This window comes from Streptopelia decaocto, assembly GCF_964273445.1.
Source record: "Streptopelia decaocto genome assembly, chromosome: 1".
Lineage (NCBI taxonomy): Eukaryota > Metazoa > Chordata > Aves > Columbiformes > Columbidae > Streptopelia > Streptopelia decaocto.
Window position 1 is genome coordinate 209043597 of NC_138663.1, and position 9528 is coordinate 209053124.

At 42.7% G+C, this 9528-nt stretch overlaps 1 long non-coding RNA gene across 2 annotated transcripts; it reads left to right on the forward strand.

Moving 5' to 3' along the window:
* The first annotated feature begins 2798 nt into the window (after window positions 1–2798).
* On the forward strand, window positions 2799–8965 carry LOC309448942. Of its 2 annotated transcripts, XR_014185883.1 has the most exons (4): window positions 2799–3238; window positions 3521–3657; window positions 8352–8741; window positions 8902–8965. It is a non-coding gene; the product is annotated as an uncharacterized lncRNA (long non-coding RNA). The 2 variants fall into 2 exon arrangements; XR_014185884.1 differs by lacking the exons at window positions 2799–3238; window positions 3521–3657 and having other exon boundaries at window positions 7456–8488; window positions 8637–8741.
* The last annotated feature ends 563 nt before the right edge of the window (window positions 8966–9528 follow it).

The window sequence follows — 9528 nt, forward strand, 5'->3', positions numbered from 1 at the left end:
TGGTGGGGAATGCCTTATTTTTTAAATGCATCAGTTTGAGGGTGCGGAGAAAGGATGTGACTGAAGTGGAATCCAGTAATTTTAAAGAGAACACTGTTGCTAGAACAGGTCGGAGACTGACAGAAAAGTGTCTGAAAATGGGACAAATAATCACTGAAGATAAACTTTGATTCCTCTTTTATTTAACAAACTCTTGACACAGAGGGAATTACCTTAAATATTGTGCCATTTCAGGGCAATATGTATTTCTAAGGTGTACCTGAGATATTTACCATGCTTTGACCTTGTTTTTGGCACATTTTATGTCATGAAGCAATATATCCATTTAAATTAAGTATCGCTGCTGAGATATTTAAAGTGCATTTTCCTTAGCTGCTCAGTTGATTGTGCTTTGTGAAAGCGATCCTTGTTTCAATATACAGAATCTTACTTCCTGCATGTAGAATTCCTATTAGAAATCACTGTTGCTTCTTTGAAAAATGTCTTGTAGCATTCTGTTTCCTGTGGTGGTATTTCTGTCACTGGCTGCAGAAATCCTGTAACTCCTTGTTTGGCTGCCAAGGTTCCGCTGTAAAGAAGCAGAGGAGCAGAGCTACTTAATTCTGTGGGTGCAGTGATCCCATTTTCTCCCCACGCTCTGTTTCTGTGCAACGCTGCACATCTCAGAGTTGCCAGAAACATCCCAGTCACTCCGAGAAGGTGAAAATAAATCTCTTGACTGGGTCTGTTTCAAGAAACAGCTGCTAACGTGGAATAACAATAGGTGTTATCCCAAAGTAGGCTTAACATTCAATAATATCCAGACCTCTAATGCTCTCTATTTTCCCTAAGGAAAACAGTTCTTAGAAAGAACAGCAGTTTCCCCACCATTTTGCCTATGTATTAGCAAAAAAAATGGAGTTGCAAGTATTATGTAGATCTGTATTAGTTTCAGAATACATACATATTTATTATAAGTTTACTTTGCAAAATAACATTGTTAACCAAACGGAATTCAGTGTGCATGTTCCATAATGGTGCCTGTCTGTCTTCTGTTTTAGCTGGCAACAGTCAGTCCCTGCAAGTCCCTGAAGGCAAGGCAGGTACTAGCAAAGTTTGTTCAGTGACACTGAGGAGCAGCAGTGACAGAAGAGGTGCCTGTGTCGTCCCCGATCCTCTGTTTTGTACCGTCCCAAAGTTAAACACGTCAGCGAGTAACTGCCCGTGTGATCTTATGGTAGACGATGCTCTGTGTTGCAGTGGCTACTCATAAGTGCTTTGTGTGAGGTTAGAAGAAAGGGTCCTGTGGCATCTCTACCTCTACTAAAAGATACTGAAAAATGCTGATTTACATTTGAAAATGGAGATCTCTGTCAAAGCCGTGGCTGGAGGCAGTTTGGCACATCTGCTGATGGTTTCAGGTGTCTCACGGCCTCTCCCTGAGAGGTGACCTACTGAGTCTCTGGTCATCTGTGATGGTCAGTAGAGCTGGGACTACAGTCAGAGCTGGGACTACGCGCACAACTGCTGGAGTCTGAAGATTCAGCTGCTGTCAACTCTTCAGCCAGTTAACGTCTGAGGAGCTGGGGAAAGGACCATCCTTCCTTGCTTCTGGAAGAACCTCTAGAAGATCTACTCAGCCAGACACCACCTCTGGCATAGCCCACCAGCCTCAGTGAGGTTTTCTAGCAGGTAGATTCTGGAAACCAAGAGATTTCAGCATCTACTGTCAACGGGACACAGCGTTTCAGGGGAAAAGCTTATCACCACCACATTGATTTTTTCAGAGCTTCAAGCTTCATGGCTGATTCCTAGTGGAGCAGCAGAGCACTTCTGTAGAATTGGCACTTGCTAACTTGGTGATGAAAAGATGTTTATGAGCTATTGGGAAGGAGAGGTGATGGGTTTGAGTTATAAGAGAAGCAGAGGAGGGTTGGGGAGATGTGTGATGGAGCTTGGTAGTGTGATGCTCTCAGCCTGTGTACTATATAAGCCCAGAGCTCAGACCAGATGTAGTCCTGGTATTCTCCATCCCCATCTTCAGGCTGAGCAGACACAGGCTGGAGGACTTTGTGCTGCTGACAGAAGAGGTCCCTCTCATGGAGCATGGAGGAGAAGTGGCCATGAGGAGGCTGATGATGGTTGTACTCACGTCCATCCCTGCAGGTCCACCGTTGTGCAGGCAGCCAACTGAAGGCACGCTTGGCCTCCTTCCTAAGCTGGGGGACTTAAGTTGAAAGTGAATCATCCGTTTCATTAAATCAGAGGCCACTTCAAGGACTGCGGCCCAATTATGCCACGTGTTGTACGTATCCCATAAAGAGTATTTGTGGTGAAATGGGATCCATATGGGCAGATCCTTACTGGTGAGCACATCCCGCTGAAGAACAGCCTGGGGTATCTGCCTGCAGAGATCAGACTTAGCAAGATTCAGGCCTTGACTCTTAATTTATAGTGTTGAACAGCTCTCAAGAGAGGGAGTGATCCGTAGGAGGTTCGGTATAAAGTGGATGGTGCTGTGATTTGCATTTTTTCCTCCCAAGGAGTGAGGCTTGCTGCCCTCGCCTTGGTGTGAGGCTCTGTGCTCCAGGAATAAGCAGGAATATCGCAGTCTGGCCTGAATTCTTCCCTGGAGGAAAGAGACAGATGATATCATTGTTGGAGTTGTTTGGACATCATAAAGGTACTTACTGAAATGAGAAAAATATGGTTTTCATTCCTTTTTTTAATAATAAAAAAGTAAGGGGAAGGTATGAGTGCCAGGAACCTCACTGAGAAAAGAATCCTTGTGCCCTGGAGGACTTCTCTTTCCCTGATTAATAAGCACTTCTAAGTCAATTTTTGGTTCATTTTGTGTGTACATATATAAAGTATGCAAAGCCACATGAAGTTACTTGTTTGCCTTGCAGACGTCAAGTTTGAGCAAAGCTTTGATTAAGCAGCAGCACATCCAGAGCAAAAGGCACACAGCTTATTCCTGGGAGACTTTGTCCACACCATACACAGCTCCTCCTGAGCCCTGTACCCTATGATCCAAGCACACAACTGTTAAATTACCAAAATATACATGCTAATTATTAGATAGTTTCCACTCCCGCTCTGAAAAGTTTAAGTGGAAGTACGCAACTGAGCATTGACTTTATTTTCAGCTTCGCTGTACGTAACTACACCTTCCAAATCGATGTCGTCCATAAGGCTGGGAATGCTGTTCAGTGTCTGCAGAGACAGCAGAAAGCTTGAAGGAATTACCGCTTGGCAGGTGAGCAAAGCTCTCTCCGTTTAGCCATTCTTATAAACTTTAATCCCGTAAGTGTATCACCATTGCAGAAAATGTGTTTATTGAGAAACCTGGGGCCTCGGTGTGGGTTTTGGCATACGTAGAGGCACCCTTCTGCGTTATTATAAAAGCTGGATTTGGAAAGTACTTATACATACAATTTGACATCGGGTATTCTTGTATTTTCCAGACTATTTCACGTTTTAACAACGGGGGTAGCGGAATAGATTCTTGGCGCTAATCTTGACTCTTCGCACCTTTCAGGCAGGACGATAAAGCCGGAGCCTGGATGGGGTTGCCCGTGTCACAGTGCATCATTGCTCCTGGGAAACTCTTCAAAGTGAAAAAAAGATGCTGAAAATGCTGATCCAGTTATTTCCTGCATTATTTGCTCTACCAAGGTATGCATAAGGTACTGCACACTTTGCTGCTACATGGTCCTTCAGGTCTCACCACTCTTCTCCCAGCACTAATACGGAAAGACCTGCAAGGAAGACAGGTCTTCCCAGGACAAAGTGCTGGTTTTCTGCCCTGTGTGTTCTATAGGTTTGTGCCTGCTGTGCTCTAAGGTCACGCTTTTCAAAAGTCAGTGTTCTTGCATGCCCTTATTTTATATTTCTTGATTGGAGATGCATTGAGAGGCTGTGGTTTTTATAAAGTGTTTAGCGTTACCCCTCTTGGTGGGAAGGAGCTTTAAAGTGGTGTCAAGCTGGGCACACACAGTTAAAGGCACAAAAACCCACAAGATTTTGAAAAGCTCTGCTTAGGAACAAAATTTGGCATCTGAGAAGAGCACTGGGACTGTATTGTTTAGTTACCTTGGTGTTATATTGCATTACCCAGGTGGATTTCAGTATACTGTAACAATAAAATCTAAACAATTTTAAAATTTGCTTTTCTTGATAAATCCCCTCATTTTAATTGTGGTTTGGGGAACAGAAAAACCCCACTGTGTTCAATTTCTTCTGTTAAACATTACATGTGCTAATTTTTTCTACCTTACTCTATTCACTTAGCCATTCCCAAATTCACCCCAACAGTCCCTCACTTCTTTTTGTCTACAAAGTTGCATTCTCTTCTCAATTCCAGTTCCATGTTAGTCATTGCATCCGATCTTTGAGGCTATTTCCTCCTCTGACCAGGATATATTTTGCAAGATGTATCAGTTTAGGTTTACTGTTTAAACAAACAAAACCACCCTTTTTCTCACCTAGCCGCCTGTTTCTCCCCTCATCCTTAAAACAGCTCAAACTGATGAAAAACGTCTCTAGACTTTAGGCTGGAGTGTCCCCTCAGGTCTAAGTGCAGGAAACAGCCCTTACCATTAATAGTATTGTGTATTAATCAGTAACCTATGATGCTAAATATCATAACCCCCAATGGATGATTTACCTGCTGACTTTAGCAAGTGATACAGGATCCACTTGGAACAGCTACTTATTCTGCTTATTCTTTTTTTGGGTTGACCATCTTGTTGGCACAGTCATTACCTGTTGTTTAAATTAAATACATAGCAAGCCATCACAGATGATTAAAACAATTGCAGTGTTTCTACCATTTCTTTTTTGACAGATTGAGGATGTTCTGAGATGTGGTGGTCACACAGGGAGTCCACTGCTGAGCATGTTTAGCAGAAGATGTTGTAGTGATGAGGATTCGGGTTGGATACCTGACTGTATGGATCCATACTTTGCTGTTGGATCAGGTCATATAAATCCATGCGCTTTACTCTTTGCACTTCTTTATCCTCTCTGCAGAGACTCTGCTTTTAAAATATTGATTTGTATCATCATATCCCACTCCCTGCTACTCTGCATGAATGGTAAATCTTGATCGTGGCCTGCTCTGATGTCAGGTCTGTGGTCTATGCAGGCAGGCTTCAGCCAACACTCTGCCCGTGCTCCATTATATTTGTAAGAGCTAAGAACACAGTCCCTCCTGACATCACTATCAATTTGGATTCACACTTTGTCAGCAGAGGAAGAATATTGGAAACTAGTTCCATGTGGTTTTGGTTACTGAGACATCTTCTCCCATAAAAGCACCGTCACCTTTTGCAGTGACAGCAGTTTGTCATAGAATCATAGAATATTTGGGGTTGGAAAGGACCTTCCAAGCTCCCCCAGTGCCCTCCTGCCATGAACAGGGACATCTTCACCAGCTCAGGCTGCTCAGAGCCCCGTCCAGCCTGGCCTGGGATGTCTCCAGGGATGGTTCATCCACCACCTCTCTGGCCAACCTGGGACAGGGTCTCACCACTTTTAAGGGCAACAATTTCTTCCTCATGTCTGGCCTGAATCTCCCTCCTTTAGTTTAAAACCATCACCCGTTGTCCTGTCATAACAGGCCCTGCTAAAACATCTGCCATTTATGAACATTTCCACTTCATGTGTTCCTTTTCACACTGACACTCACACCCTCAGATCAAGTATCTCTGTAGAAAAGAAGGTGGGAACGGGTTGGAGACAGAAGCATGAGTGTAGGAGAGGAGTGTAGGTGGGTAACATCCATTTGAAATATTAAATAACCACAACTGACTCAGAAACCTGCCTCCCATGTTTATCTAATTACAAAAAATTAATATAGCAATCTCTTCATTTCCAGCAAATCAGTATTTCCTGAAGTATTGTGATACTTTCCCTGAGCTGAGCGGAGCTCCACTAGGGTTTTCATTACAGACAATTTGGTAATATCTTATTACATGTAAGAGTTGTGGTAAGTCAGCTGAAAATGTGTCTTGCATTCCTGGGTTGTCCCAGAGCTGCTGTGCAGTAGATGTTTCAGTGTGCTAAAGGTATAAAGAGTTACCTATGCAGTTTTTAGAGATATTTGAATATATCATAGACTTTACAGAGTAACCACTTCTACTGGGCTGGGAAAGAATTTGAGAGGAGAGCTATAAAATAATTGGTATTTTTGATTCAACAGTAATCCTGATTAATAATTTTAAAATATCTCTTTTAAATAAGCAGTCATAATCTGGTGTGAAACAGAATTTTATAAATTTTTAATCCTCTCAAGGTTAAATTGAAGATAAATTAAGACAAACTTGTGTGGTTAGATATCATCAAAATAAAATACTTCATCTTAAAAACACCGTTTCATTCATCCTGAATGAACCGTGCAGGAAAACAAAGCAATTCACAAAAAATTTTCCCAGTTTACTGAAAGTTTCAGTTCAAAAACTTGGGTGAATACTGTATAAAATCATATGTCTGTACCACCCCAATCCAACCCATTTTCGTAATAAAGACAAATTAAATCTTCCTTTTGTGTTATTTTTCAGTTTGTCAGATTGCTCATCTAATTAAAGTGAGTGCATAGCTGAGCAGTGAGCAAATATTTTTTCTAGGGTTGGGGTTTTTTGTTTACTTTTGTAGATAACAAGTGTAGGTAACAAGTGTTACTACAGCAAGGTGGGGGCAAGAACAATTTTGGTATTTGAACAACCTGAGATTCCTTTTCCATGTGGAATAAAAACATGTGTTGTATTACAGAGAGTCACCTTAGACCTGACATTCTCATGTTTCCTTCCTGCATTAAAAAAAGCAAAGAACAAGAAGTAAAACAACGTACTAGGAAGAAAGGCGACAGTAATAATTTCTCACTAGGAATGCAATGGGCAAACTAGTTTTGCTTTCCATGCAAGGGAGATATGAGGTAAATACAGTCCTTGAAATCAGTGTGTTTCAGAGCTGACTTTCCAGATGCTGCAGTTAAATCTTGAAAAGTTGTTCCAGAAAGTTTTCCCAAATTTATGATTCAGTACAAGCTCAGCAGAACTAAGTGGGAAATTGTGGCTTTTTCTGTGCTCTCAGCATTTCACTGTACTTGTGTCTAAAAGGTGACAATGATGTTCATATGTTTGTTTTGTGATATTATTTCATTGCTACTTCTTCATACACGATTCATCTCAAGTATTTGGCTAAGTGTTCCTGAGCATGCAAACTCACATTGTGACGTAGGGAATTATTAAAATAGAACCCTTGTTGTGTAATGAAGGACATTTTAATTCTCAAGAGCATTTTCCCTACAGGTGTTTGACAAGAACACCTGTTTTGGAGCAGCTTCTAAGGTACGCCAGACACAGCCCATGTGGTACTTAGAGGTCAACGAGAGCAGTGATGTGTTCGACAGCTCTAGCACGCTCTTGGTTTTATTTTCTTATAGGAATAAACTGTGCCCATGTCCCATTGTGGATGAAAAATTACTGGTGATTCCCTTAGTTCTGTAACTGTCATCACAGAGGATTGGGGTATGAAATGGGAATGGAGGTGGGGATGGCTGGTGTGACCTCAGCCACTCCTTAGAGAGCTTCTAGTAACTTGGGTTGGACTAGATGAGCTTCAAAGGTCCCTTCCAACTCAAACTACTCTATGATTTTATGAACTTGCAGAGCTTGGCTTCCTCTCCCTGTACAATCAAAGATGGGACATGATCTACCCATCCTTTCTCACCTCCTCCACCCATGCCCAGCATGGTGGTGAAGATTCAGGAGAGGTTTACCTACAGGGTACCAGATTCCTTGCACTGTTGAAGAGACATCTCCCATCCTCCTTGACTCTCTGTTCCTTCTAGGAGGTCCCCCAGGTCTCTCAAATGAGTGAAACCCCTGTCTCCAGCCACATATCCAGCCACCTCATGAACATATGCGATGTATAGAGCTACAAAGCTGGTGAGGGGTCTGGAGCACAAGTGTGATGGGAGCGGCTGAAGGACCTGGGGGGTTCAGCTGGAGAACAGGAGCTGAGGGGAGACCTTCTGATCTCTGAACTGCCTGAAAGGAGCTTGGAGCCAGGGGAGGTTGGGCTCTGCTCCCAAGGAACAAGCACCAGGAACACAGGAAATGGCCTCAAATTGCACCAGGGGAGGTTGAGGTTGGATCTTGGAAACAATTTCTTCCCCAAAGGGCTGTTGGGCATTGGAACAGGCTGCCCAGGGCAGTGGTGGAGTCACCATCCTTGGAGGGGTTGAAGAGATATATAGATGGGGCTCTCAGGGACATGGGTCAGCCACAGTGTTGGGTTAATGGTTGGACTCAATGATCTCAAGGGTCTTTTCCAACCAAAATGATTCTATGATTTTTATATGGCAGAGACCGGCATGTTCAGGCCTGTGCAAAGCGTGAGTACCAGCTGCTAAGCTGCCGCTGAAGGACATGTCTTGTGGAAGTGGTTTCGCTCAGCCAGGCAGGAGAACATGGAAGGACCAAAGGACTGGGCATCACATACAGTTTGTGCTATTCCTTCTGTTTTTTTCCCCATCACCTTCTCACCAGCAGTTAGATATTTAAGTACAGTATTTTGTTGCGGTAGGAATGATCACAAGATCACAAGCAAAGCCTTTCTCTGCTATTTTTTTTTGTCTCCTAAACCACCAGGATACCAATTTATGTGTGAGTTCTTCCATAATGCACTCCAGCAGAGTTGCTTTGATCCTGCCCAGTGGAAGGATGGCCCACAGACCTTAAAATCTGTTTGCTTAGGTGTGTATTTTTTTTTGCACAAACCCCTTTATTTCTGTCTTTTTTTTTTTTTTTTAAGGAGAAATATTAGCCAAGTGAATTTCCACAACAGGTTTTATTTGGCTCCAAGTTCAACTTTATTGTGGTGCTGATGATGATCTTTTTTATTTTCCTTCTACAGGGTGGTTGCGACAGGCTGGAGCACCTAATTTGTGCAAGCAGACAGCTCAGAAAATAAGGAAAATGCAACAGCTGGAGAAATCCAGCTCCGAGGGCTGGAATGGTTTCCTTGTGCAGATTTCTCCAAATCACAGCTAAGAAGGGGCACGGCTCGCTGAGAAAATGTGTGCCCTGTAAAATAAAAGGATTAGGAAGCCACTTTATAGCTTGTGAGATTTATGGTTTCAGAACAAAAGGCTGTAGTTCTCTTGGCCTGCAGCTCTAAAGGAGGCCAAAACAAACTGCTTTAAAGCTTTGGTTCAAAAGGAAGGCTCAGACCCCCCCTTATGTGGGTCTTTGTGAATGATGGGAATACTGGAAAGAGTCTTGTGTGTCCTGCAGCACCTCTAAGCTACCACTTTGTGTTGCTTGAATGCGGTGATATTGAAAGGTAAATTTGTTCCAAATGTCCCAACACAGTGGGAATGTCAACCTGGAAACCCAGTGATAGAGCAGTGATTTTAAAAAAATATATATTATGGGAAAGATTGCAGAGGAAATGTGTGATGTGGCCTTTTTTCTGTTTGTTGGAGAAATACAAGCACAAGGCATGGCATCACCTCGCTCTGTTGGAAAGAAGAATCAAAGT